Genomic DNA, 27,824 nt, shown 5'->3' with positions numbered 1-27,824 from the left:
CCACATCCATTCTTTCACATACACATCCACATCCATTTACATCACATTCTTTCACATACACATCCACATCCACATCCACATCCACATCCATGTACTTCCCATCTCACCCTTTCACATATCCTCTCATCTCATTCTCATCTCATCATTCACATCCACATCCATTTTCATTACATCACATCTTATCACATCTTATTTACTATCTTATCACGTCCATTCACATCCTATCACATCCCATTTTCATCTTATCACATCCATTCACATCTTATCACATCCCATTTACATCACATCCATTCATATCCTATAACATCCCATTTACATCTATCTTATCACATCCCATTTACATCTTATCACATCTGTTCCACATCCTATTTTCATTTAGTGGTTTTTACTACTTTGATACTGATAATGGATTTTTTCTAAATTTCTACCAATTGCTTGGCCTAGATAAAGGTTCTTTTTCTCGACGACTATTTCCATATTCTTTCTCAATTCTTCCAATGAATTATATTCAATATTCCTCTTTTGGAATAGAAGAATTCATGGGATGTACAGAAATCAATTCTACCCATATTTCCACTTTTGATAAATAATCATAAATTGAATTATACTAAAAATTTCTCTTCTTTCCTTTTAGTTTCTTGGATCTCAATTACCATGGGAATTCCTCTTTTTGCATTTAATTATTTGCACTCCAATGTTATGGGAATTCCTCTTTTATCATCAAATATTTCTCATAAAATAAAATCATCTAAAATAAAATACCCATTAATTCAATATGCCAGGAATTTCTCTTTTTCCATTTAAATGATTGAATTTTAAATGTAATAGGAATTCCTCTCTTATCATTTAAACATTTCTCATAGATAAAACAAATTTATCTAAAATTCATCTTTGAGTTTAAATAAAATATCCATTAATTTCAATATGCTAGGAATTTCTCTTTTCCCATCTAAATGATTGAATTCCAAATGTCATAGGAATTTCTCTTTTATCATTTAAATATTTCTCATAAATAAAATAAATTTATCTAAAATTCATTTTTGAATTTAAATAAAATATCCATTAATTTCAATATGCTAGGAATTTCTCTTTTTCCATCCAAATGATTGAATTCCAAATGTCGTAGGAATTCCTCTTTTATCATTTAAATATTTCTCATAGATAAAATAAATTTATCTAAAATTTATCTTTGAATTTAAAGAAAATATCTAATAATTCCAATATGCTAGGAATTTGAATTCCATATGTCATAGGAATTTCTCTTTTACCATAATTTTCTCTTTTTTTTAATAATTTAATTACATATAAACTTAAAAATTAATTTTTCATTGAATGTGACAAAAACCATTCTTTTAACCTAGGATATTCAATCCTAGAATATGATAGGAAGTCCTCTTTTCACGTTATGCATAAGAATGACATAATAAAATAATTATGATAGTATAACTATCTTTTAGCATTAAATCCAATTTATGGATTTATCCCATAATATGATATTTTTCAAGCATATAAGTATAAAAACCATTTTCTTAAACCTCTCGCTTCACAAGCCTAGAGTTTGATTTGTGAATAGAGAATTTCTCCATGAGAAGCATTAATTGAATATAGAATAGGTCATAGGAATGACCATTCTTTGGGGGAGAGAGAGATATGCTTTAAAAAAATATTTTAATTTAAGCATAAATGAAAACTTTATGTGTTTAATCACTAAAATCCATTAGAGAGCTTCAATTGCATTAAAGAGCCTTTCAATTGAATACTTCTCAAGCTTGAGAGGGGTTGAGAAGTGAGAAACATTTAGAGATTAAGAAAAAGACCATAAATCACACTTTACCTCTTATTTTGCTTGATTCTTTAGTCTGAGAGGCCCCCAACCAATTAGTTGGTTTAGTATGTTGATGAAGACTCCAAAGAAGGTTGAAGAGAGAGAGAAACTCCATTCTCTCCAAATTTTAGAGGATTTTTAGAGGCTAATAGAAAATATCATTATTTTAGTATAATACTGGCATGGTATATTTCACATATTTTTTTTTACAAAGGACTAAGGGTCTATTTATAGGTGAGGGAGGCCTCTAACCAAGTCCAACTAGTTTCTAGAATTTTCCAGGTTCAGTTTGGCTGAATTTGGACAAGATTTGGACCAGTTTGGCTCCCTTTTTAATTTGGTTTGATCCAAGAGAGAGGAGAGATAAAAATATCTTATTATTTTTGAGTTTAAAACCCCTCCACACATGTGAAATAGGTGCCTCCTTAAAGAGCCCCCTTCTCCTTACCAAGGTGTCAAAAATGTAATATTATACCCAAAATATCTCATTTTTTAAGTAATATTCATAGTTTTGTTTCTAATAAACCTTGTACTCAGTCAACTCTTCATCTTATGTGGGCATTTACTCATTTTTGGGTATTTTTCTTTTATAACTTGGATTTATCTACTTCCCACACTTGGATTGATCCTATTGGCCCCATAGAAACCTTAATTGGACCATAATCCAAAATTTTTTGAAAATCTAGACCCTTAGGCTAAGGTCCTTTATACCTATTTTCAATTAATTCTAATTGCACATTAAAAAGTTCTTTTTGAATTTCTGTTTCAAGAGAAACCATTTTAGACACTAGGAGGAATTTTATATCCAAAAATATCTTAATTTTGGATTACCTCCCTCTAGACATTTTCTCTCTCCAGGCCAAAACAGGGTAAAACAGGATCTTTCTTTTATTTCAGAGAGGGGAATAATTATAAGATCAGAAGGGGAGGTTCTTACACCTGTACACCTCAAAAGCTGGAGGGAGGAATCTTATATCCTACCCTACTTAAAAAACGTGAGATGTCCTCATCTCGCAAACTAGAGGACAACTCTTTCCCTTAAGATCCAACTGATTATGGGGTTCTTTATAGTCTGGTCAACCCAATAGAATCCTAGGATAAAGATCCCTTATATAGAACTCATCATTAGATAACAATTCATTCAGATCATATCATTCGTATCCTTAACACAATAATGGTCCATTAGACCGAAATTTCCATTTGAACATTCCTCCATGGGAATTTCAATTATACAGGTTTTAAATTTGTCATCCCTTAACTTGATCAGTGTTAACAGTAGCAATCTATCAGCACAATCCACTAATCTCATAGTGATCTGCTAAAGTCATTATCGTCATTCCAGTTTACACAGGGACTCGTCCCATTCATCCTTATTATGGTTTTGCTCAGCTTATTGCTTTTCAACCAAAATTTTGGAATCATCATTTTTCAATCAGAATCCAAATCAACTCATCAGTTCTCAACCAGAATTTTAAAATCATATCAACCACATTCCAATTCATCATCTAGATAGCATTTTTGCTTATAATTTCAAGGTCTTAGATTTACTTGTATATACTGCTAGTAAAGAGCTGCAGTTATACCCTCAGTATATACGGGTAGTCACGGTCCTTGGAACTATATGGTAAATACCATCATGTCTAGGCCTCAAGCAAGTGAGGGATTTTATACAATTACGGTACTTCCATCTGAAGACCCAATCATCAATTTATGAATTTCATTCTGAATATCAATTTGTATGAATTTCATCACACAATTCCAACCTTTTACTGCTACTTCATAAACTTTTGACATTTTTGGCTTCTCGGTTGATCCACTTATCCAATTCGCTCTAATACTAGCTGAAAGATCCCTATCCCCTCCGCGCAATGAATTCTGGGGTGCTAGAAGCAGAAGTAGCACTTCTTACACGGGGCAGGGTCCCTCACTTGGGGCCTCGCCCCACAGATATCCGGACAAGAGACTAATCCCTCGGTTCTTCCAAAACCGAACCCGAAAAAGCTTACCTCGCCTTGAAAACACGAGCGATTCCTCTAAAATAAATTTTACTCTAACGTAGTCAAGAGCCTTAACTAACTGAACTGATCCGACCGAACCCGTAAGTCCCATGGTCAGCAGATCAAGGAAAAGACTTGCACTTGGATCATAGAGACCAACGCTTTTTTCCTCATTGAGAGGCACAGCCGTTGATTCTTTTCCATAGAACAATTTTTATCCGGGATTTACTTCATCTATCGTACCATAACAGAATTAAGTCTCATTTTAGGGATCCATCAGTCGAGTCTAACCCCATCTAGTCCCATGGGTTAGCCAACCGCCCAACTACTCTAGTGATGGGATCCAATTAAGAATTTGGTTAGGTTTTGTCCCGAGTACCAGGGAAAAGAGTTCCCAGGACCCCTAGTCAGATTTTCATGCAAACTTCAAGCTAGTCACACCACTTACACACCCAATATGAAATTGCCTATTTCACTGATTCAATCTTTTAATGAAACCATAGAATCACTGATCATAATCCTCCAAAATATCCAGTTGAATTCTAATTTCCAATCATTCCTTCATCGGTGTACCTATGGCATCATTGGCACCCAGAACGCTCACCACCTATCCACTCAGGGGCCTTTTCGATAGTTCCTAGCTCATAGTACCCGACAATATATTCACTTATAAAAATCAAAATGAAATCTCCGTTGAAGATCAGCAAGATCAACCAATAGATCCATATAAAAGAGCCATGGACTCATCCGTTGAGGATCAACAAGGTCAATCAACCAGATCCATGCCCGGTTTCAGAAAACAACTCTAACTCCTTGTTCCATTATCTTCCTCGACGCACGCATGGGTATCTTCGGCGACCCAAAGCCCGAGTACCGTATGGTCAGCACTCTCTAGGATTCTTCGTAGGTCATCTAGCGCTTCACTCATAGGCCACTTCCTTGGTCCCTCATCCACCGTACTACTAGAAGCTCACCATTTAAATCGAACCGAGGCTGGTCGTCAAGACCTCGGCCGACCTTGCTACGCGAGACGTCTGTTGACTCTTCGTCAGCTGTTGTAACTTTATCACTTAGGTCTCCACGACCTCATTCACAAGACGGTCAAAATGCTTCCCCAGCATTCTTGACATAAAACAATCATTTAAAAACAGGTCATAAATACAGTTTCTATAACGAACTCTCGTATTTCCACATTGTTCCACATCAATCCACATTACTTAATCCACATCCATTTCATATGTATTCCCTTTCTCATCCAATCACATCATTTTTCATCTCATCACATCCTTCCTCATTTATCCTCATCAGATCTCATCCACTCGCATCTACCCATACCCACATCTCATCACATCTATCCCGTTTCACATCACATCACATCACATTCATTCACATCACATATCATCCATTTACATCTATTCCAATTTACATCACATCTCATCACATCCATTTCACATCACATCTCATTCATTCACATCCCGATTCACATCTCATCCATTCACATCCCATATTATTCATTCACATCTCGATTCACATGACATCACATCTCATTCATTCACATCCCGATTCACATCACATCACATCTATTCACGTCCATCACATTCATTCACATCACATCTATTTACATCCATCACATCATATTCATTCATATCCATCACATTCATTCTCATCACCATCCTATCACATACATTCTATCCACATGACATCACATCACATCTATCCACATTACATCACATCACATCTATCCACATCATATCTCATTCATCCCATCCACATTACATCACATCACATCACATCTATCCACATCATATCTCATTCATCCCATCCACATCACATCACATCACATCACATCTATCCACATCATATCTCATTCATCCCATCCGCATTACATCACATCCATATCATGTCTCATTCATACACATCTCATCTCATTCATCCACATCCACATCCATTTAATCGTTCACATGTACGACTATCCACATCTATCCATACATTTATATCTATTACTTTACATCCACATGTATTCATGTCACATCACATCTCTTTACATCACATCACATTCTTTCACATACACATCCACATCCATCTTTCACATACACATCTACATCCATTCTTTCACATACACATGCACTCCATTCTTTCACATACACATCCACATCCATTTACATCACATTCTTTCACATACACATACACATCCACATCCATGTACTTCCCATCTCACCCTTTCACATATCCTCTCATCTCATTCTCATCTCATCTTATCATTCATCTCACCCTTTCACATATCCTCTCATCTCATTCTCATCTCATCATTCACATCCACATCCATTTTCATTGCATCTTATCACATCCTATCACATCCTATCACATCCTATCACATCCTATTTACATCCTATTTACATCTTATCACATCCTATTCACATCCTATCACATCCTATCTACATCTTATCACATCCTATTCACATCCTATCACATCCTATTTACATCTTATCACATCCTATCCACATCCATTTTTATTACATCACATCTTATCACATCCTATTTACATCTTATCACATCCATTCACATCCTATCGCTTTCCATTTTCATCTTATCACATCCATTCACATCCTATCGCATATCACATCCTATGACATCCCATTTACATCTTATCACATCCATTCATATCCTATAACATCCCATTTACATCTATCTTATCACATCCCATTTACATCTTATCACATCCGTTCCACATCATATTGAGTGGTCTTTACTACTTTGATAGCGATAATGGGACTTTTTCTAAATTTCTGCCATCATTTGCTTGGCCTAGATAAAGGTTCTTTTTCTCGACAACTATTTCCATATTCTTTGTCAATTCCTCAAATGAATTATATTCAATATTCCTCTTTTGGAATAGAAGAATTCATGGGATTTACAGAAATCAATTCTACCCATATTTCCACTTTTGATAAATAATCATAAATTGAATTATACCAAAAATTCCTCTTCTTCCCATTTAATTTCTTGGATCTCAATTATCGTGGAAATTTCTCTTTTCGCATTTAATTATTTGCACTCTAATGTCATGGGAATTCCTCTTTTATCATCAAATATTTCTCATAAAATAAATTCATCTAAAAAAAATACCCATTAATTCAATATGCTAGGAATTTCTCATTTTCCATTTAAATGATTAAATTTTAAATGTCATAGGAATTCCTCTTTTATCACTTAAATATTTCTCATAGATAAAATAAATTTATCTAAAATTCATCTTTGAATTTAAATAAAATATCCATTAATTTCAATATGCTAGGAATTTCTCTTTTTCCATTTAAATGATTGAATTCCAAATGTCATAGGAATTCCTCTTTTATCATTTAAATATTTCTTATAGATAAAATAAATTTATCTAAAATTTATCTTTGAATTTAAATAAAATATCCATTAATTCCAATATGCTAGGAATTTCTCTTTTCCCATCTAAATGTTTGAATTCCAAATGTCGTAGGAATTCCTCTTTTATCATTTAAATATTTCTCATAGATAAAATAAATTTATCTTTGAATTTATATAAAATATCCAATAATTCCAATATGCTAGGAATTTCTCTTTTTCGATCTAAATGATTGAATTCCAAATGTCATAGGAATTTCTCTTTTACCATTAAATATAACTACCATAATTTTTTTATTTCTTAATTATTTAATTACACATAAACTTAAAAATTAGTTTTCCATTGAATGTGACAAAAACCATTCTTTTAACCTAGGATATTCAATCCTAGAATATGATAGGAAGTCCTCTTTTCACGTTATGCATAAGAATGAATTATGCATCAATTTCTTAAAAATTTTACCATAGCTCCGCTGCTATTACTGGCAACCTTACACTTGGATTGATCCTATTGGTCCATAGGAACCTTAATTGGACCATAATCCAAAAATTTATGAAAATCTATTCCCTTAGGCTAAGGTCCTTTATACCTATTTTCAATTAATTCCAATTGCACATTGGAAAGTTCTTTTTGAATTTGCTGTTTCAGAGGAAACCATTTTAGCACTAGAAGGAATTTTATATCCAAAAATATGTCAATTTTGGATTATCTCCCTCTAGACATTTTCTCTCTCCAGGCCAAAATAGGGTAAAATAGGATCTTTCTTTTATTTCAGAGAGTGGAATAATTATAAGATCAGAAGGGGACCTGTACACCTCAAAAGCTGGAGGGAGGAATCTTACATCCTATCCCACTTAAAAAACGAGATGTCCTCATCTCGCAAACTAGAGGACAACTCTTTCCCTTAAGATCCAAATGATTCTGGGGTTCCTTATAGTCTGGTCAACCCAACAGAATCCTGGGATAAATATCCCTTATATAGAACTCATCGTTAGATAAAAATTCATTCAGATCATATCATTCATATCCTTAACACAATAATGGTCCATTAGACCGAAATTTCCATTTGAACATTCCTCCATGAATTTTAATTATATAGGTTTTTAATTTGTCATCCCTTAACTTGATCAGTGTTAACAGTAGCAATCTATCAGCACAATCCACCTATCTCATAGTGATTTGTTGAAGTCATTATCGTCATTCCAGTTATGAACATTATCACAGGGACTCGTCCCTGTGAGGATGAATGGGACTCGTCCCATTCATCCTCATTGTGGTTTTGCTCAGCTTATTGCTTTTCAACCAAAATTCAGGAATCATCATTTTTCAATCAGAATCCAAATCAACTCATCAGTTCTCAACCAGAATTTTAAAATCATATCAACCACATTCCAATTCATCATCTGGATAGCATTTTTTATTATAATTTCAAGGTCTTAGATTTACTCGTATATACTGCCAGTAAAGAGTTGTGGTTATACCCTCGATATATACGGGTAGTCACGGTCCTTGGAACTATAAGGTAAATAACATCATATCTAGGCCTCAAGCAAGTTAAGGATTCCATACAATTGCGGTACTTCCATCTGACCCAATTATCAATTTATGAATTTCATTCTGAATATCAATTTGTATGAATTTCATCACACAATTCCAACCTTTTATTGCTACTTCACAAATTTTTGACATTTTTGGCTTCTCAGTTGATCCACTTTAGCCAATTCGCTCTAATACTAGAGCTGAAAGGTCCCTGTCCCCTCTGCGCAACGAATTCTAGGGTGCTAGCAGTGGAAGTAGCACTTGTTGCACGGGGCAGGGTCCCGCCCACCACGGATATCCGGACAAGAGACTAATCCCTCGGTTCTTCCAAAACCGAACTCGAAAAAGCTTCCCTCACCCAGAAATCATGGGCGATTCCTTGAGGATAAATTTTACTCTAACGTAGTCAAGAGCCTTAACTAACTGAACTAATCTGACCAAACCCGTAAGTCCCATGGTTAGATCAAGGAAAAGACTTGCACTTGGATCATAGAGACCAACGCTTTTTTCCTCATTGAGAGGCACAGCCGTTGATTCTTTTCCATAGAACATTTTTAATCCGAGATTTACTTCATCTATCATACCATAACAGAATTGAGTCTCATTTTAGGGATCCATCAGTCCAGCCTAACCCCATCCAGAATTGAGTCTCATTTTAGGGATCCATCAGTCTAGCCTAACCCCATCCAGCCTTGTGGGGGTTTGCCAACCGCCCAACCAGTGTAGTGATGGGATCCAATTAGGAATTTGGTTAGGTTTTGTCCGGGTTACCAGGGAAAAGAGTTCTCAGGTCCCCTAGCCAGATTTTCATGCAAACTTCAAGCTAGTCACACCACTTACAGACCCAATATGAAATTGCCTGTTTCAGTGATTCATCTATCTTTAAAACAATCTTTTAATGAAACCATAGAATCAGTGATCATAATCCTCCAAAATATCCGATTGAATTCTAATTTCTAATCATTCCTTCATCGGTGTACCTATGGCATCATTGGCAAACCAGAACGCTCACCACCTGTCAACTCAGGGGCCTTTTCGATAGTTCCTAGCTCATATTACCCGGTAATATATTCACTTATAAAAATCAAAATGGAATCAGCAAGATCAACCAACAGATCCATATAAAAGAGCCATGGACTCATCCGTTGAGGACTAGCAAGGTCAATCAACTAGATCCATGCCCGGTTTCAGAAAACAATAACTCCTTGTTCCATTATCTTCCTCGATGCACATGTGGGTATCTTCGGCGACCCAGAGCTCGAGCACTGTATGGTCAGCACCCTCTAGGATCCTTCGCAGGTCACCTAGCGCTTCACTAATATGCCGCTTCCTTTTGGTCCCTCATCCTATAATGGGTGAAACTCCTCCTTGCATTATATTGTAAATATGAGTGTTTTATGGAATACTTGTGTCCATTCATGTTACAAAACATCACTCTCTATGATGATGTACTCTCTGTGATGGCCAAGATAGAAAGGAGGTTTCTTTTCAATATCAAATCTATCTTAAACCTAAGGAACATTGAAATATTTTTTATAGCCCTATGTTACTTTCCTCCATCAGGATCCTCCTATGTCATTATAGAGGACATGCCACAGGAGGAGGAGACAGGAGCCTCGCCATACACTTGTCTATCTCAAAGGAGATTATGCATTATTCTACACTAGAGGAAGTATTTCTTACGGGTGACTTCAATGCCCACACACAGAGCAGACAACGTGAGGTGTATGACTATGATGACATGGAGATCCTCCACCCTGTGGGGATGAGGAGATAGGGGCTAGTCGGGCATCAGAGGACACTGGACCAGACAGAGGACATTATGGGGACCACTTACTAGAGTTGGGAGCCAAGCATCGTCTCGTTATTTATAACGGGATGCTACAGTGGCCGGGATCAGGAGGGCTGACATGCTTCCCACATGGGGTTCATACACGGACCGGAGGCACGGTGGTGGACTACATTATGGGGTCTTTGGAGGCATCACAGCTTGTCACCTCATTCTCCATCCCACCTCGTCCTATTGGGGCAGATCATACATACTTGGCATTTTCACTAGCCGGATCACTAGTATCACCAGCCCCCCACATACCGACGCCACACACTACCATCTACTTCACACATGACATGGCAGACATATACACTGGCAGAGTAGAGGATGGGCTCCTACTCATGGATCCCCTAGCACCTATGGATACCATTACAGCCCAGCTGGCATCACTCCTACACACGGCTGCATTACAGAGCTTCCCAAATCGTGTCCACACAGGAGAGCCTGTGAGATCTGGGACTATGCCCCAGAACAGATGATATGATGACGAGTGCAAAGCTCTATACTCACGGCTCCGCATACCAGTAGATATGACATGGGGCATCTATGCATTATATGAGCAGGTTTTTGGGCGAGTCAGATGCCCAGGAGGTATGTTCGAGACTATTGCTAGTACCATTGGTGTGAAGCAAGGATACCCACTTTCCCCCACGCTATTTGGGTTATACATTGATGAGGTGGCTGACTTCATTACATGGGGAGGGAGAGATGGAGTTGATCTAGCAGGTACCTCAGTACATATTATGCTTTATGCTGATGATATTGTATTAGTGTCTAAGTCTCCAGGAGGTCTACAGCAGCATCTACATGCACTCGATGATTTCTGCACACAGAGAGGTCTTACTGTGAACCTTGGGAAAACCAAGGTTATGGTCTTTCATACATCGAGACAGGGCAGGAGTCAGCTGACATTCACTCTCGCAGGATGCCAAGTGGAGGTGGTGACATCATATGTGTGCCTAGGGGTTACCTTCTCTGTAGAGAGCAGCCACGTGCTTCACCATGGGTTCACCAGCCCCACGGGGATATGCAGCATTGGCTATGCTAGAGAGACAGTGCCACCAGGTACATTTTCAAGAGCCCTAGACGAAGGGGTGGCTATTTGACACATTAGTCACCCCGGCACTGATGTATGGAGTAGTGGTATGGGCGCTAGGACTTGCTACCCATTGGTGGACACACATAGAGAGACCACAGGCCCTCATGATGGCACATATGATACGCAGCAAACCATCAGTATCTCATGACATTATCCGAGCAGAGTTTGCTGTGCCTTCTATGATGGTAGAGGCCATATTCCTGCTAGACAGATTCATGGAAGGGTTGAGACCAGCCAGGGAGAAACCATACCAGATGAATCCTAAGTATGCGACAATTGTAAAGGAAGAAATTGACAAGCTCATTGCTATGGATTTCATATATGAAATCGAGCATACCGATTGTTTGTCACCAATCGTGATAGTGCTAGGGTGAAAGCATATATAGGTGGTACCACTTTTTTCACCTTTTGGTGGTACCACCAATAGCCCCTAAAAGGAGGGAAGTTTAGTGTTTTTAAAATTAGTAATATGGAAAATAGTGGGCCATCATAATATTAATTGGGCCCCCCTCTTCAAAGCATGCAATGATTTGGCGCCCCCCTTCTCTTAATATGGAAAATAGTGGGCCATCATGAAAAGGAAACGGGCCACCCTCCTTTAAGCATGCATTGATTTGGCCTGTCGTGTGTGCCCCCCTTCTCCCTCTACTCCTCTTCTCCCTCTGCTCCGTTCCTACATTCCCTCTCACCAAGTGAGCTTCCTGCCCATTCATCCCTCTGCTGCCTCGCATCACTCACGGTTTCACCGTTTCATAGCCGTGTGCGCAGAGATGAGTGATCCCACCCCCAAGAAGAACACCCCCCCTAGGAGGTGCAAGAGACCCTTTGCGGATGCTGACTCAGTCGTGCAGACCCCTTCACCGATGCGAGAGCAAGGTAAAGCTTCCCAGACAACATGCGGCCCCCCAACAGGAAAGTCCGCTCGGAAAGGTATTGTGCTCCTCTTCCATGTCTGTTGCATGCACATATCCTTCTTACATATCTCCTCCATTGGCTTTTGTTTGCACATTGTTCCCTGTCAATGCATGCTCCCCTTAAGAACTAACGTTTGCTTGTTCTCTTATATTGATAGCATCATCTGAGTATGTAAAGCTCTCCCGTTTTTGCTACTCAGCAACTGAGTTGCATGCTGAGTACGGCTTGAGCATGGAGGGCAAGCTGCCCAAAGACCTTACTATCAAGGATTTGCCACCTGAGGAGTGGCTGACTGTCTTCAAAGTTCTCGAAAAGAAGAAGACAAAGGTCTTCCTGCATATGGTGTAGGATCACCTATACAACGCTTGCCATCTTTTGTATCAAAAAGTGTACCAGGCTACCCCCTCTAATGGGGAACTAATGACAAAGTTTGCTAGGGGGTTTGCCTTTGAGAATTGTGCAGCTTCTAAAGCTCATCCCGAAAGTCACAAGATTGCATGGGCTATGGTGGGTGGTATGGTCTTGGAGAATGTGAAGGCTCAACGGGGAGGTTTGAATCGCAAAGTGAGGAAGTTCATGTCCGATTACGGTGTTTCTGTCTTATATGGACAAACAGAGCATGCTGTTGACTCCTACGCCTTGACAGTGTCTAATCACCCTGCAAAACCGATTGAGGTTGCATCCCAGCCCCTATACATAGAATGGTTAGGTAGAATTGCTGAAGATCTTGATCGGCAGGCCCATATTGCTGAAGCAAAGGTTGGTTCTACTAAATTGGTCTTAGCAGAGAAGAGGGATTTGTGGCTACGCAACGAAGGCACCTAATCGGCCTATGCCCTGATTATAGTAGAGATGGAGAGACTTAGAGCAGACATGGAGATATTAAAAGCATCTCCCCTAGAAAATGAAGCTCTCATTCTAAAGAAGGAAGCTGAGATAGGAGTGCTAGAGAGGGGGGTCTCAGTGGCTTCTAGTGCTATGACGTCTGTAGAGATGAAGGAGGAGGTGTCCACTATGCAGGTACTTTTGAAAACTCAAGCATTTTTATATCCTTTAAGTAGTGGTCCAAGCACTTGCAAGTGATATATGCACTTGCAAGTGATTTAAGCACTTGAAAGTGCTCATACATTTACACCACTTTTGCAAGTGCTTGTTTCACTTGCAAATGCTTAGAAGTCATCGAGTTCATAGACCACTCATAAGTATTGAGACCACTTGCAAGTGCTGTGACCACTTGCAAGTGTTATACCACTGTAAGTGCTTACATCACTAGCAAGTGCATAGAAATCATACAAGTTCTTAGAAGTTTAACAAGTGCTTAGACAACTTGAAGGTGCTAAGACCACTTGCAAGTGGTCATACCTTTTGCAAGTGGTCATACCACTTGCAAGTGCTAAGGCCACTTGTAAGTGTTCATGCCTTTTGCAAGTTCTAAGACCACTTGCAAGTGTCCATACCACTTGCAAGTGCCTAGGCCACTAGCGAAGTTCAAGACCACTTGCAAGTGTTCATACCGCTTTCAAGTGCTCATACCACTTGCAAGTGCTTAGACCATGCTAAGGCTACTTGTAAGTGTTCATGCCTTTTGCAAGTTCTAAGACCACTTGCAAGTGTTCATACCACTTGCAAGTGCCTAGGCCACTAGCGAAGTTCAAGACCACTTGCAAGTGTTCATACCGCTTTCAAGTGCTCATACCACTTGCAAGTGCTTAGACCACTTGAAGGTGCTAAGACCACTTGCAAGTGGTCATACCACTTGCAAGTGCTAAGGCCACTTGTTGTAAGTGTTCATGCCTTTTGCAAGTTCTAAGACCACTTGCAAGTGCCTAGACCACTAGCGAAGTTCAAGACCACTTGCAAGTGTTCATACCGCTTTCAAGTGCTCATACCACTTGCAAGTGCTTAAAACACTAGCAAAAGCACAAAGCACATACAATTTCTAAGACCTTTAACAGGTGCTTAGAACACTTGGAAGAGCCACTTGCAAGTGGTTGCATCATTTGCAAGTGCTTAGACCACTTTCAAGTGTTTAGACCACTCATTGGTGCTTAGACCTTAGGACATTGCACAGACCACTAACAGGTGCTCAAACCACTTACACATGCTTGAAAGTTCTGATGGGCTGGTTGTTTTTCATTATGTGCAGTCTTCGGTTGAGGAAATGGAGCATGTGTTATGTGAGCTGAGGAGACAGGTCTCCTTCGTGAAGGAGGCATGCACTTTCTTGAAGAGAGAGGGGAGAGCCCTTCTAGTGCCTACCCCGCCTGCCAAGTCTGCTGTCCTAGGTGCTGACACTGTCCTCATTGGTGGATCTTGTGTGGCCTGTGGCCAGCTGCTATCAAGCAAACATGCAGCTCGCGTTTATTATCTGCCATGTGCCCACAAGTACCACCCCTTTTGCTTTTCCATTGTCTATGTGACTGAGCCCAAGTGCATTGTTCCGGACTATTCGTGGGAGATACCACTTGTAGCAAGATATTGGGCACTTGGGAATGCATATGAGAAGTCCATAGGTAAGGCATGTCTCTTTCATAGGATAGGATTCATGCTACTTTTGATATGTACAGTAATTGTTTGTTATGTCTTAAGGTGAGCCAGAGGCTAGTGAGGGGGTGGACCCAGCCGCTTCCACCTCGTCCATGCATGATGTGGACGCCCCCTTCGACCTAGACGCCTTGATGATGAAATACAAAAACATGGTGGGTGGTTGTAGTCTGTCTGCTGAAAAGCAGTGGGCAGAAAGTGCTGACAGAGCAAAAACTGTCAGAGAGTGCTCTTTTGATGTCAGGGATGTTGCCTTGCAATGGTCGAATTGGAGAATCGTGTGGAACAATGTTGAGGAAATGAAAGAAATTAAAGCCCCCAACTTGGATCCTAAAGAAAGAAAGTATAAGTGTCCAAAGAGTAAAACAGCAAATTAGAAGTGCTTTTGCAGGCATTTTTTCCATTGTACTATAGAGGGCTGCCTGTAGCCCCTTCACTGCCATGACACCATGCCCTTACTGTGTAGCTTAATGTGCTCTGACACCGTGCCTTTATTGTGTGGCTAACTTCCAACACTCCTTGACATATATACAAACAAAAATGGTTTTGACCTTGGAACGATTTTGTGTCGATCTGGTGTCATTTTCTTTAGTTATACTGTGGTTACATTTTGTGGACTCTTAAGAAAGTGATGGTTTGAAAGTGCTTGTCTAGGTACTGAAGTGCTTGTCAAGTGGTGTCATTTTCTTTAGTTTATACTGTGGTTACATTTTGTGGACTCTTAAGAAAGTGATGGTTTGAAAGTGCTTGTCTAGGTACTGAAGTGCTTGTCAAGTGGTTTAAAAGTGCTGGTCAAGTGGTTTGAAAGTGCTTGTCAAGTGGTTTGAAAGTGCTTGTCTAGGTATTGAAGTGCTTGTCAAGTGGTTTAAAAGTGCTTGTCTAGATCCTAAAAGTGCTTATCCAGGTACTGAAGTACTTGACAAGAATTTCTCAAGTGGTCTGAAAGTACTAAACATGTGCTTGTCTAGGGGTCAGGTAATCTGAAAGTGTTTGTCAAGGTCCTTAAAGCGCTTGTCAAGTGTTCTAGAATTCTTGTCTAGGTACTAAAAGCACCTAACATGTGGCCTCCAAGTGCTTGTCAAGTGCTTGTGTAGGAACTTCAATTGTTTGGGAAGTGCTGGTCAAGTGGTCTGAAAGTGCTTGTCTAGTTACTTAAAGTGCTTGTCTAGGTACTTAAAGTGCTTTTCAAGTAATATGAAAGTGCTTGTGTAGATTCTAGAAGTGCTTATGTAGGTACTAGAAGTGCTTGTCAAGTGGTCTTAAAGTGCTTGTCTACTACTGAAAGTGCTGTCAAAGAGTTGAACGTGCGAAATAGTGCTTCTTAGGAGGACGCATTGTGCTAGCTTGAAAGTTAGAACTTACAAGTTCTCCTCTGGGGGCATGCTATTATAGATTTGTTCAAATACATCATTTGACAATTCATATACATTAGGCTCACCTTCTACCGAGCACATCGGAAACCTGATGCATCGTAGCAGGTGGGAGTAGATAAAAGCAGGGGGCTTGTCATCCAAAAGAACGTAGGTGTCATCTTGGCCATTTACCTTGTCGTAAAAGAGTCCCTCAACGACAAATGAGTTCTTTTTGAATATGGTTATGCCATTCATCCCTTTCAGATTTGATGGTCAAGCGCTTGGTTTTAGTGCACTTCAAGATGTAGAAGTCTGCACTTGGCTCTTCTGCATTCACTGCTGCGTTATGTAACACCCATCCGTCAGATTTCAGCTGCTCGTGCACCTACAAACTGCATGGCCGGCCATGTAGCCCATATCTTTCCTGGCGCATCTGATTAAGAGCTTCCTTGAAGTAGACAAGCTGCACATGGTATTTATAGCAACACGTGTTGCGGTCCTTCAACTTGCGTACGAAGTATGGCTTTAGACCCTCAAAACATCTGAGGGAGATCCTTATGTTAGGATGAGCCACTTGGAACCGCATATAGAAGTCCCTTTGGTGACAAAGAAGACAAATTTAGACACACTATCAAGCATTATAAATCACTCTGAAGCAACCTATAGCATTGGTAAGCATTATGACGCACTTTCAATCAGTGTAAAGCTATGACACTCATTGGGTAAAGCTCTTAGACACACTTAGTAGCACTTTCTGCACACCTGGCAACACTAGTAAATGGTTGTAAAGCACTATAAAGCACTCTCAGGCACCTGCAAGCACTTAGAAACCTGAGGATCCATTTAGATGAACTTGGAATAATATGGAATTTCTTGGAAGCACTAGGAAACACTTAGAAGCAATTCGAAACACTAGCAAACACTTAGAAGTAAGTAAAGCACTTGGAAGCACTTAGAAGCACATGGAAGCACTTAGAGGCACATGGAATCACTAGCAAGCACTTAGAAGCACTTGGAAGCACTTAGAACCACTAGCAAACACTTAGAAGCACTTGGAAGCACTTAGAAGCACATGGAAGCACTTAGAAGCACATGAAAGCCCTAGCAAGCACTAGAAGCACTTGGAAGCACTTGCAAGCACTTAGAAGCACTAGCAAGCACTTAGCAAGCATTTAGAAGCCCTAGCAAGTACTTGGAAGCACTTACAAGCACTTGGAAGCTCCTGTTATCACTTCTGAAGCTCTGTTAAGCCATTACGAGTATAAGCACTGGGAGGCATTTGGAAGAACTCTCTGGCACTTGACAGCTTTTTGAAGCACTATTAAGCACTCAGAAGCAACAAAAGGCACTTAGAAGCACACAGAAACATTTAGATACACTTGGAATGACATAAAATTACTTGGAACCACTATGAACCACTTAGAAGCACTTGTGATCACTTGAAGAAGTATGTCAAGCACTATAAAGCATGGTTAAGCAATATAGTGCACTGTCGGGCACTCAGAAGTGGTCTGAAAATGCTCAAAAGCACTAAGATGCACTCATGACTTGGAATTTCTTGGAATCACCATGAAGCACTCAAAAGTATCTGAAATCAATTGTAAAGCTTCGTAAAGCACTATAGTGCATGGTTAAGCATTGTAATGCACTGTGAGGCACTTGCAAACATTTGGAAGCATGGTAAAGCACTCTAATGCCCTATCATACAAAATTTTAGTACTGTCAAGCACTCTAAACCACTGACATTTAGAAATCAGTATCGTATAGAAGAGCATATCTGGATACACTATCAATCATATGCGAGCAACTATGTAGCTCTTACAACACACTCTCAACATAGTGATATACCTGAGGCAAATCGAGTAGATGCACTGGATGCAGTACATGCTCACTCTTGTCAACATCTTTCTTGTTTGGGGAGATGCGAGTTTCCATCGACCAAAACTGAAACACGATTTCCCTGATTTCACTGGTGATGGTGCTTGCCCTATGCAACTATGTAGCTCTTACAACACACTCTCAACACAGTGATACCTGAGGCAAATCGAGTAGATGCACTGGATGCAATACATGCACACTCTTGTCAACATCTTTCTTGTTTGGGGAGATGCGAGTTTCCACCGACCAAAACTGGAACATGATTTCCCTGATTTCACTGGTGATGGTGCTTGCCCTATGCAATTGACAGTGACAAGAATCCAAGGGAAGTGATCCTTCCTCCGCTTCATGTTGCAGCCGTAATGACATTCCTTCGATGAACTCCTAAAGCCTTGGCAACTTCTCTACCACTCATTTAATTGTCAACACCAGATGCGCCATTGAGGCATGCCACGACTCGTTATTTGAATGGGGTGTCTTCACCTCAGATAATGTATGACAAATGTTAGAGAAAATGAGTCTCTCAAGTGTCTCTGACGTGTGCTGCAACACTGAGAACGTTGGATGACGGAGGAGCTATTGTAAAATCTTTGTTTGAAGGCCCTCGGAAAGCCTGTTTGTTTGTTTGCGCCAGCACTGAGAAACTGCTCTGCAGATTTTCTTTGCCTCTCGCTCATCAATGTCACCATCCTCACACGTATGTGCCATCCTCTTCTCAATGCTTCTTTGTTCCCTCTTCTTTGCAACCCAGTAGTTTCGAAGACCTGGGAGAAGTTCTCTCGGGATGTGTTATATGATAGATAATGGGGGAAGATATACAGAGCATGTATTGCCATTCTGTACACTATGAGACTCCATGTGGAGCCAGTTATGAGGGAGCTATGAGGTTGAGGTTATTGCAAAGAAGACTATTAAAGCAGTTATAAGGAAGCTAGGAGGTTGAGGTTATTGCAAAGAAGACTATTAAAGCAGTTATAAGGGAGCTAGGAGGCTGAGGTTATTGCAAAGAAGACCATTAAAGCACAACTGTAGTCTTCATGGAGAGAGAGAGAGAGAGGGAGAGAGGGAGATAGTGTACAGTTGAATACAGCTTGCACTCAGGCGGGAAGAGAGGCCCTTTTGTGTAGGCGGGAAGCAGAGGCTATGCTATGGCAGAAAGAGAGAGAGAGAGGCGGAGAGTGAGAGAGAGTGAGAGAGAGAGAGTGATTGCAGGACGAGTGTAGACTGAGTGGAGGAGAGAGAATATTCAGAAGCGTTTAATGGGCACGCCATTCCCTTAATGAATGCTCAGTTGCATTTTCAAGCCCACCTCTATTTCAAATTTAAGCCTCTTTCTCCTCCCAAAGGGGTGGCTAAAAGGAGTGTCCAAGACACTCTTTTTTGGTACCACCTATACATACTTTCACCCGCTAAAAAAGAATGAAAAACTTAGGGTATGTGTTGATCTTAAAAAGGTCAATGCAGCCACTAGGAAAGACCATTACCCACTACCTTATATAAAACATGTTTTGGAAAGAGTGGCTAGGAGAGAAGCTTAGAGCTTCTTGGATGGATTCTCCAGTTACAATCAGGTGTCCATAGCACCAAAGGACCAGCACAAGAAGGCAGCTTTCAATACAATGTGGGGAACATTTGCATACAAGGTTATGTCATTCGGCCTCACAAATGCCCCAACAACGGTTGATGTGCACAGCCTTCAAGGACTACTTACAAAAGTGGTTGGAGGTATTTATTGACGATCTGTGTGCACACTCTCGATGGGTAGACCATCTGGCCTGCTTGAGGAAAGTATTCGAGCGATGTCGATTATATCGTATATCCCTGAACCCCTTGAAGTGTCAGTTTTGGGTCAAGCATGGTGTGATATTGGGACACATTGTCTCAAAGAATGGTATATCCACAGACGATAGCAAGATCAAGCTAATGTTGGAGCTGCCATCGCCTACCAACTACAAGGGTGTGCAAAGATTTATGGGCCATGTGGGGTATTATCGCCGCTTCATAAATTTTATGCTGAAATAGTAAGACCCTTGTACAAACTCCTCATTATCTTTGAGTGGACTGAGGAATGTCAGGAAGCATATGATCGACTGAAGCAAGCATTGGCAAGCGTGCCAATTCTACGATCCCCCAATTGGGATCTCACATTTCATGTGCATATTGATGCATCAAATTTTGCTATTAGTTGCGTTCTAGCCCAGCTTGGTGAGTTCAAATGGGACTATCCAGTCTGCTTCGCTAGTCGTCAGCTGAATGATGCAGATGTGAATTACACCACCATAGAGAGAGAAGGATTGGCCATGGTTTATGCCGTCAAGAAGTATTTTTTTCCGCGCTGCTGCCTGTGTGTTATTCCCTTTGCCTGTATGCTTTATTAATGTGTTTGACATGGGCTTGTCTTACTTGCCAACAAGGAGTAGCCAGTGTAATATGCATCCTCAATCAATAAAAAGCTTGGGTGCTGGTTCATCATAGGAAGCACAAGGCTGTGGCCAACAACAGTAGAGCCTGGTGTCTGCAAACGAAAAGCAAGAGTGTAGTGAAGTTAGGAGGAGTGCGTGCGAATGAAACCGAATGCCAGAAAGCAAATCAATGATTTGGAGGAATCAGAGCAGCGAGCTGGCTAGCAAGCACAAGAAAGCGTAGAGAACAGCAACAAACGTTGGTGGTGCTCACCTGAGTAGCAAGAAGAAGCATCGTCGAACAAATAGTGGGTGGGGGGATCATACGCCAATTTCAATCGATCGTCCATTTTTCTCTTTAGCATTCGATTGACAAGATCATGCCGTTGCCCGTCTCCTCTCGCTCATGTGCTCCATAGGCCGCATGGCCGCACGTGTGTATGCTTTGGCTCTCTCTTCCACAGCGTGACTTGCGTGACCAGAGGTTTTACCCTACTACCTGCACTTTCCACGCGCACTTCTTCCCAGCCAGTCATGTCCATCACCAACCCTACGCACAACTACGTGGCCATGCTAGCCCCCCGTGTGCAAGCCTATACTATATGTTGGTCTTCACCATAAGCGTTGCTCAACCCCAAACAACTATAGGCCCCCACCGGCCGGCCGGCCGGCGCCCGTGGGCCACCCACACAAAGCTAAACACCACCATGAGGTTGGCCATGATAATCGCTCTCACAAGGGCTACATAGCTATGAATTCCCTCACAGCTGGCGCATGAATAAGATATATGACCAACCTTGGGCAAATACGTGCTCGTGATCGTTCAATGCCTTGCTTGCTACAGACTTGATCTTTACCATCATCCATGAACACCAAGATCTCATGTTTTTTTTCCCTCACACATCTATGCATCGAAGACTTATGGTTTCTTTGCCAAATGCAACTTGGTGAAAATATTGTCTTATACACTTATTTCATCCTCTCCCTCAGCTCCCAAATCCATGGGGAGAGAAGTTTTTAAAGCTTATAAATATTAAAAGCTTAACATAAAGTAATCTAATGGATGATTTGCAAGACTACATCAATTTGTGGGTTTTGTGGAATACACTCTTCACACAAGTGGCAGTTTCATGTGAGTGTCATTAGTACTGTGTGCTCAGTTTCTTTGCATGTTTTTTGAATGAAAATCTCTACCCATCCAAGGTACTTTCGAAGTGCTCTTTGAATGATTTTTTAATAAAGATATCTACCCATCCAAGGTACTTTTGGAGTATGCTAAGAGTGAGAATTCCAGTTGGTTTACAACAACTTTTTTATGCTTTGTGTGATCATGCTAGTTTGTGAAAAAACAAGACCATGTACAAGTAAATATACAAAACACAAGGCTTATCCCATCAAGGAAAGTGAACATTCATCACTAAAGAGTCATCCTACTTGTGAGCATGTAGTTGGAATCATGTTACTACCACCTTACAGTTAGGGGCATGTCCATTCCCTTGGTTGATAATTCATGTCCTTAATCCTATCATCAAAAGCATTCAAACGGTAAATCACTTCATATTTAAACACGAGGAGGAAGTAAAGCAATTGCATAAGTAAAAAAAATTCTACCTTATTTTCTTAGGATTAATGTGTAATCATATGTGTGTATATCGTCAGGATTAATGTGTTTATTCAGCTGTGTGCATTGACTAATATTATTTTGGATGTGCGCTGGTATGATATATTTAGGATTAATCCATGACATGATCTCATTGCTTGGAGCCCATCACACTGGTGCACATACGAGTGTTTGTTTTACCAATCTTTTTGACTACCCATTCTCGTTAGCAACAACCAAACTGGTCAAATGACAAACCTTGGCATGAAAAAACCCCTCAGGATTCTCCTAAAAAATGTCAAAGAAAATAGAAATAAGAGTCGAAGAAAGGAGAGTGTTGAAGTTTGCACATGGAAGAGAACACACATGGGCACACCTTGAGCCCTCATAGCCCATGCACAACATCTACTCACAAGGTATTTGCACTAGCACATCTTCTTGCATACATAGGCACTCATAATAGCTCGCACCTACACCAAGCCTCATCATTGACACCCATCTAAGTACATTTTTGGATGGGGGAGGCAAAGTGGGCAAAAGCTTGGTCTGTGGTATGACCCATCACTAGGATCCTCTTTGACTTTTATCTTGGACTATATAGTAATGAGACCTTGAAGAAAGCCTTTATAATTGTATCAATTCTACAAGCTTCCAAATTGGGACATCATCTTTTATCATGTGCACATTGATGCTTCCACATTTTCAATTGGCTATGTGCTAGCCCCCCAACCAGGAGAACACACCATGGATTTACCAATTAGATTTTTTAGCTGCCAATTGAATGATGCAGACCATGATCGACCATGATTGATGGAGGTCTTTTCATGGTCTATGTAGTAAAGAAGTATCAACATGGTCTACGTTGTAAAGAAGTATCACCATGGTCTATGTAGTAAAGCACTATCACCATTATCTTTTGTCAAACAAGTTTCTTTTCATTGTAGTTCTTTGTAAATCTTTAAGCCACGTGCTACGGGAAGCATCACCCATGGCACTTGATCCTCCTAGAGTTTAACTTCATAATGTCTGCTGAGGAAAGACTCATAGCATGTGCATGCGTACCAATTATTGCAACCACTTGATGTTAATCCCTTTTTGGATTACTAAAGATGCTCATCCAATTGAGGGCATTAATAAGTGTTATGTAAAGGCACTATAAAAGTTGTACATTTTGAGATACTGGCCACCCAAGGCCTTAGTTAGCAAGTTTTGGGTGGCCAAGTGTGGATAAGGGACATATGTACAAAAGGCAATTTCTCATAATAATGAAAGAACATAATCCCCCTTTGTGCTATGAGAGCTCTTGCTTTGTCGAGAGAGAGAGAGAGTGTGTGTGTGTTATGGCTCATCCTAACCCTCCTTGAAACACATCCAAAAAGAGATTACCTGGTGAACCGCAAAACTGTTGAGGATCTTTCCAATGGTCGAGCTCATAACCCTTGAGGTCTTCAAGCTCTACAACTCCTTGAGAAGCAATTCCACCGTGTCTCCCGCGAGACTTGTCACACTGCCGTGTTGCACTGCGAGTCCTCATCCCTCCTTTCACCTCACTTCACTCACACAAACTCACTAGCATGCATTAGGGAGAGAGATTAGCAAGAGCAAGTCTCAATTCCACAATGGGAGAGTATGTTGTATTATGAGAGAAATTCACTTATATACATGGTCATAAGTGTTCATACTCACTTAAACTATGGCCAGTCGGGCAGTTTAGGCTCATAAGAGGCCTAATGCTATTACAATGACTACTCTCATAATATATCCATGAAGTACATCACTTAGGACTTCGTCCTTACTTGCTACCACACGCTCTTGTAGCGAGAATTGCCATAAATACTCTGTCATACCATTACGAGTGCCCGTCCAAGTTGTAGCTTTGGACACTATTGCTTCATATCTTGACTGTATTACCCTTGGTGTATACCGTGACTCCTTGATGTAAGATAATGGTGGTAGCTCTTGCTGATCCTAGAATTGGATTAACATCCCCCCCTTCCTGATGGCGATCGCGTCCTCGTGATCACGTTAAAGACCTTTATGCGTGGAGAATGAACAAGCTTTGTCGTTCAATGGTCTTTGATGGCTTTGATGTTGAATGACATTCAATGGTCTTTGTTCCTCTGGAGCGGAGGAAATAAGAAAAGCTAGTTAATGAATAAAGAGGTTAGTGGTTTACTGGGAATTTTTAATGGGGTAGGGGGTGGGGTTTTTTGTTTTGCGAATGATTGCATTTTTACATTTGTGTGAGTCCCCTTTTTTGGGGCTCAATTTGTTTTTGGCAATCATCCTCGGCAAGGTTACATGTGATTTTTGTTAATGGGGACACTAATAAATGTCAATAATGGGAGAGAAGAGAAAGAAGGATCGGGAGGAACATAGACTTAATCATCAGAACGAGATGGTGATTCTCAGTTCCTCATTTGATTCATTGAAACGACATTCATCCTTTGAAGTAATTGGCTTGTGATGATGTCCCTTTGTGTGGCACGATTCTTGTCAACTGTTGTTAAGTAGGACCTGATCCTATCTTCTTCTGTCCATGTGCTTTTTATGTTTTTATGCATATTCAAGTGTTCCAATGAAGCAGATTTACGTGAAGTACAAGAATTGAGTCATATAGACTCTTATTGAACTGCTCTGTGTTGAAGTAGCCACTTGTTGGTGAGAATTGAAAGAATTACGTAGACTTTCTCAAAATCTCATTGATGAATTGGTGCCTGTGGATGCATCTCCTTAAACAACAAATATAGTTCATAATATAGAGATCTTCACTAGGGATTGAAAATCATTGAGTTGTGAAGATTGTGGCATCATTTGGAGAGGTTTGTAATGTGAAGGAAAATTCCAAGCGATGAGTTGTTGTACCATTGACCAAGCTTTCGCCCACCATGGCCCCCCCATCTAGAGATGTACCTGGAAGTTGTCGATGGTGAGGCTTTGGTGCAAATGTTCTCCAGTGCATGAGTATGGATATGTACTCATGGAGCAGCTGCTACATTAATTTAGCCAAAAGAATAGTAAGCAATAAGCTTAATAAATATATAGTGGCTATTGTGTGATATGGCTTAATCCATGATGGGGCTTAAATCGTGACAGTGCTGGTTCTTAAGACGTGAGATGGAACTCCGTGAATTGTAATTCTGTGAATTTGCAAGTTTTGACCTCGACGTTTTTTTTTTAAATTAAAAAAAAAGGTCATCTAGTCATGATTTGCAACAAGCAACAGCTCCTTGTGCGCTCATTTCTCACTTCTAGAGGGGTGACAAGAGCATTGTTATTCTGTTCTTGATATGCTCCTAAGTCTCCGTATTGATTCTTGAATTTGTTGCTGAAATGATGTCGAGGCAGTAGGGAAGACTGCTGATTGTTTGCTTGAACAAACAAGCTCTTGTGTTGGTGCTGAATGCACGAGAATGGTTGAGTAATTTGCTTGCTGTTGCTTGGGCCTCCATTCTTGTCGAACTTTAGGTGAAGTTGTTGGGATTGAAGTCGGTGGTGAGGTTTTCTTCACATTGTTTGATTTTGGCAACCATATGATGGAATTACCATCATAGTATCCTTGTTGTTGAAGTACATGCACAGGCACCCATCTTTGATGAACACTTTAATTTGGTGGCTGATATGCTTGGTGTTGAGGCTTTTTTATTTGTGCAAGCTTAGGGGACTTTGTGATGCGCTTGGGGACCCAAGCTTTGGTATTTCTTCGGTAGTACCCTTGTGCTGCACAGCAGCCGTGTTTTTGGTACCCACACTTGTTGCATTGGTGGAGTTCTTTGAGGAACTTGCATAGGCTTTTATGGACGTTGTTGTGGAGTACTTTTCTTTTTCTTTGGCTTTCGAGTGCTACGTTGAGGAAGAGGTTTTGATTGTCGAGGCACCCAAATTTGATTGGCACCTTCATAGTAGCGTTGAGCTACAAGTAACTGCTTCTCCACCACATTTTGATACTATTAAGAGATCGTGATCGTGGGAGTCTTGATTGAGTTTTCTTTAGGGTTGATGCAGAAGGTTTGGGACCCTCCTTGACTTTGGCTAGTGCTGAGGCTGCAGGTTTGAGACTCATGGGCATTGTTGATGATGATGAGGTTAGAGTCTCTTATGGAGTGGCTATCGATGACGAGGCCTTTGAGCATGTGGTTGTCTCCTTTGATGCGGTTTGTCGATGAAGATGCATAGGATCCAGGGCCTTTCCTTTGAGTTCCCTGTTAGAGATAGATGACGAGGCTATTGAGCATGTGGTTGTCTCCTTTGATGCGGTTTGTCGATGAAGATGCATAGGATCCAGGGCCTTTCCTTTGAGTTCCCTGTTAGAGATAGATGACGAGGCCTTTGAGCATGTGGTTGTCTCCTTTGATGCGGTTTGTCGATGAAGATGCATAGGATCCAGGGCCTTTCCTTTGAGTTCCCTGTTAGAGATAGATGATTGGGCTCTGGGGACTTCTTCAGGAAGAATAGCTACTGATATTGCAAGGTTTTGGCATCAAACTTCATAGGTGAGGATGGGGTTGAAGGAGTAGAGGCTTTATAGGTCATTGTGTAGAGGAGCTTTTGTGGAAGAGGCTTGTATCATTTTGCACTTAGCATCATAGATATCCATTAAAGTTGGATCCTCTTCCTGGCAGTATGTTTTTGTCAACTTTTTGTCATTGACCATCATGATGGGAGAGAGAGAAGGTTTCGTGAAGCTCACCATGGAACCTGCAGTAGCTAACGGAGATCTTGAGGAGAAAAGAGACCTAGTTGGTCCCATTTCAGCACACACACAATTACCAGCTGGTAGTCTTGTCGCGTAGTAGAGAAAAGCTGCAAGTCGGCCTGTAAAGAAATGCATTATGGCGTGTAGTAGAGAAAAGCTGCACAAGTGCAGTATAGAGAAGATTCAATTTTATTTTATTTTTCTCTCTAAAAAGGTTCACCTTTCAAATAAGCACTTCCTTAAAATGTCAAGGGTGGTTTCACATGCACATATTCTTGTAAGCATTTCATTCCTTGTTCACATGCCTTTAAATGGCATATTTGCTTCATGAACCCGTAAAGAACATGTTCACACACAAAAGAGCTTTGTAATTTTTTATTGTCACCCATGGTATGAGGGTAATCGTGTGCCCAAGCCCACGTGCTTTGTAATCACCCATGGTATGAGGGTTGCCCTGCTCGAGCTCACCTATAAGCTCAAAATGGTTGTCGCCTCGTGTGATGTGTGCATGAGCGATGCACGTGTGAGGTGCATGTGCATGGGTTGGTTCCCACCCGAACTTCTATGTTTAAATCGGACTTAGTGGTTCCGCTGTGAAGCGAGACAGCTCAAAATGGACTAAGCACATGCACACACACTTGTTGAACACTCCAATTTACATTGAGGGGGAGTGTCGAGATTGGCAATGCCAAATTGATGGGGTGAGAAGTGAGTTGATCAAATTGATTGGAGAGATTTTATGCACACACCCAAGTTTACATTGAGGAGGG

Source organism: Cibotium barometz, chromosome 12 (assembly GCF_041138505.1).
Source record: "Cibotium barometz isolate CiBa-2024 chromosome 12, ASM4113850v1, whole genome shotgun sequence".
Classification (NCBI taxonomy): Eukaryota; Viridiplantae; Streptophyta; class Polypodiopsida; order Cyatheales; family Cibotiaceae; genus Cibotium; species Cibotium barometz.
This window is presented reverse-complemented; position numbering follows the sequence as displayed.